The sequence below is a fragment of the Rattus norvegicus genome, chromosome 19 (genome assembly GCF_021556685.1).
Source record: "Rattus norvegicus strain SHRSP/BbbUtx chromosome 19, alternate assembly SHRSP_T2T, whole genome shotgun sequence".
NCBI classification, from domain to species: Eukaryota; Metazoa; Chordata; class Mammalia; order Rodentia; family Muridae; genus Rattus; species Rattus norvegicus.
In genome coordinates, this window is record NC_141552.1 from 35,409,117 (window position 1) to 35,412,772 (window position 3,656).

The window sequence follows — 3,656 nt, forward strand, 5'->3', positions numbered from 1 at the left end:
GGACAGATTTCCCACCTGCCGCAGGTAGTGAGGGATTATGGGGGAGAAGGGTATCTCTCCATCACCCATGCCACCACATAGAAAATGAGTGGTAGGGCCAGTCTCCCACATTTGTATCCTCAGAAATCAGCTCCCCGCCTAGATTGCAACCCCCGCTTAGTACTAGGCTAGGGGTGGGGTCATCTCTCCTGCCCCCAGGGCCAGCTCTCCCACGATGCCCAGGTGAGGGATGGGGCAGTCCTGCACAGCTCTCAGCCATAAACATGACCCAGGGCAGCAGTCCAGACCAAGGACATCCATCTGGTTTTAGTGGTAACCGACCTCTGCTGCTCCAGGGCCACAGACCCAGATGTGGCTCCTGGTGGCAGCACAAGTTAGGACACCATCATGGTCCCAGGCGGCATCACTGCCTGCTAGGTTTTTTTTTTTTTTTTTTTTTTTTTATTCATTTATTATATATAAGTACACTGTAGCTGTCTTCAGACACACCAGAAGAGGGCATCGGGTCTCCTTACAGATGGTTGTGAGCCACCATGTGGTTGCTGGGAATTGAACTCAGGACCTCTGGAAGAGCAGTCGGGTGCTCTTAACCGCTGAGCCATCTCTCCAGCCCTGCCTGCTAGGTTTTAAATCTCGGCCGGCGCCCAGACAGAAGACACCCAGACAACATGGTTCCACGCGGAGAGATTTAATGAGAGAAGAGTAGAGGAAGAGAGGAAATGCGGTCGGCCATGGGCACGTGGAGGGAGGGGAGAAAGGAGCAAAAACAGAGAAAAACAAAGAGTAAGAGGGGGTAAGAAAGGAGAGGAGGGGGCAAGCAGCCCCTTGTACAGTCAGGCACAGCTGGCTGTTGCTAGGAGACTGTGGGGCGGAGCATACCTGGCTACTGCCGGGTAGCCGTGGAGGTGGAGCTTAGACAGAATACCAACATTGGCTACTCACCTTAGGCTGTTCCTTACTATCCCCAAGCCTCTAGTTCTCTCTCCATTGTGTCCACATCCTACTGTTTGGTTCTCTTCCATTCCTCTCCTGCTTACTCCTCTCAGTGGCACCCGAGTCTCGAGTGTCTGGGTCATCTCAGGAGTGGTCTTAGGAGTGCTATGCCCTGCTTGTGCATTATGTGTGACACCAGGCAGGGCTCATCTCAGGCATGGTCTGCCCTCTCAGGGCTGCAAAGTGCGGGACTGGTGGTCATCTCAGGCTAGTTCCCTGCCTAGGCCCCATGGCACCAGGCTGATGGTTGCCTCAAGTTCACTTATCTGGCCCATCCAAGTGGCCTTTTAAGAGGGTTATCTGTCTCAGACTCACTCCTACCTGGTGCCCCAGGCAGGATTCTTCTAGTCTTCGGCTTGTTCCACATCTTAGAAACCCTTCTTGGCCTGCCTGGCATCAGACTGGCTAGCTCCCTGTCCGGGACTCCCAGCACAAGACCAGTGGCCTTTTTTAGGGAGTATTAGGCTTCTACTCATTCAGATGTCCGTAGATCAGAACACCGTGCATAGACACAGCCTCTCCTCTATCCCCTACTGAGGTACATGCGACACAACGGCCACACTTGCAACAACTGTAGGGACAGTTCGCACCAAAACTATAACCAGAACTCTCCAGTTACCTCAACGGAACCTTTAAAAAAAAGTATGTTATAGTTTTTCCTCTGAAAAGACGGCAACAAGCTCCGTATTGGATGCTTGGTTCCTGTTGTGGTTCGCCCTGAAGTTGTCTGTATTTTGATGCTACTTCCACTGCCCCAAGGACAGCTGCCTAGTCACATACTCAGGACTCAGGTGACTTCACCAGAACCACCTCCCCATTGAATTTGTAAAGTACAGGTGAGGGGCAGGTACAGGATAGAAGGAAGCCTGTCATTGGAGGAGAAGGAAGGATGTGCGGGAGAGAAGTCTGAAGGAAGAGGAATAGGCTAGAACAGAAAGGAAGAGACAGGAGGAAGAGAGAAGGGGAGAAGCGGTGGCAGGACAATGGAGGCTGATCTCGTTCTGTGTATTTATTTACAGGTTTGTTATCAATGTTCCTAAGGGATGGTTGGTACTGGGCTTTGTATGTGAAGTGGGCAATTATAGCTTATCAATTGGATCTAAGATTATTGTGTTGTGTGTTCTTTTTATGTGATGGTTTGAGGGTAGGAAAGTGTGTGGCGGCAGGAGACACTGGGTCGCTGAGGAGTTGGGATGTGTTTCTGTCAAGATATCTAGCAGATATCTTGGGGCACCGTGGTGCTGGACCTAGCGAGGTAAAAGACACCTATACTTTTTTTATTTTTCTATTTTTACAACAGCAGGTTCCCAGCATGGGGTCACTATTAGGGCAGAGGGTGAAACCTTTTAGAGATGGGTCCTAGCTGGAGAAAACAGATCAGTGACCGCGTGCTTCTGGAGGCTATAGCTGGTCTCCAGTCTCTTCTCTCTCTCTGCTTCCTGACCACCATAATGTAAGATATCCCATCCGTCACACCTCCCACCACGACGGGCTGAATCTCTGAAACTGTGAAGCGAAATAAACCATTCCTTCTCTGAGTCGTTCATGTCGGGCGTTTTACCACATTGAATAGAAAACAGCTAACACCAATCATTAGTCTAAAGGGAACAGGCAACAAGCGGCAGGGCTGGCGGGCGTTGCGATGAAGCCTAAACCCAGGCTGACTCAGGAACTCCCTTCTCAGACTGACACAGGATGCTCTGCAAAAGTATGCGCCCCTGGTTGATAGGTGTGCCATCCTAGAATAAGGGAAGAGAAAGAAGACGGAGTGAGATGTTCCAATGTAAACCAGTCTTTTCCTAAATTCAAAGAGAACACTGTGCCGGCATTGGGACAGTAAGAATCCTTGGGCTGCGGAGGTCGTGAAGCACAGCGGAATCCAGGAGACACTGGACCAGCCTTGCTTCCTCAGTGTTAACCTTTGAATGTTATCAGGTGCAAGACCATTTTATCCAGTTTACTTGCAGCAAAGCAAAGAGCTTTAAATTGGATTTCGCTCAGACTGACGGTAATTGTTTCCTTCATTTGATGTAGTACTGCATGTTTGAGGTGTCTTAAAGCTGCAGTCTGGGCATGTGTCTTCTCACAGGCTAGTTAGAAAGCAACGTACTCAATGGATGCCCTCCAGCGATCTGGCTTTCAACTTAATTGAGATAACAAAAATTTTTTTCAACCTTTTTTCCTGGAATCCCTCACATACACATAAAAGGGCATTATAGGATTTTAATTCTTCTGGTGTCAATTTTTGTAAGTTGAATTCCGTCAGGAATTTGTCTATTGATATTTACGTCAAGGCTATACATGAGGCTCAATGATAGAGCACATGCTTGGTATGGGTGAAGCCCTGGGCCCACCTCTTCTTCCCTACAGCACTGGAAGGGATGTCTTTCATTTGCCTGACATTATATACCTGACTGTTTAAACATACTCTGTATTTCTCTCAACCTCAACTGACATACCAAATGCCTTAAAGATAATTTAATATCTTTCACTATTTTATAGCTATTGTATCTTCTCTTTAATTTATTTGAAGTTTGTATTGGTTAAGCAAGCAGTTTACCACTGAGCTATGCCCCAGCCATTAGCTTCTTGAAACGTCTAGGTCATTCTCCTTCTGCTGATAAGTCTTTGAAATTACCATTTTCTCCCAAGGCACAGCTTTT

General features: G+C 48.2%; 1 non-coding gene across 1 annotated transcript; it reads right to left on the minus strand.

Moving 5' to 3' along the window:
- Window positions 1-1,449: 1,449 nt before the first annotated feature.
- Window positions 1,450-1,577, minus strand: LOC120098690 (small nucleolar RNA SNORA17). The gene has a single exon (XR_015644484.1). It is a non-coding gene; the product is annotated as a small nucleolar RNA SNORA17 (small nucleolar RNA).
- Window positions 1,578-3,656: the final 2,079 nt, after the last annotated feature.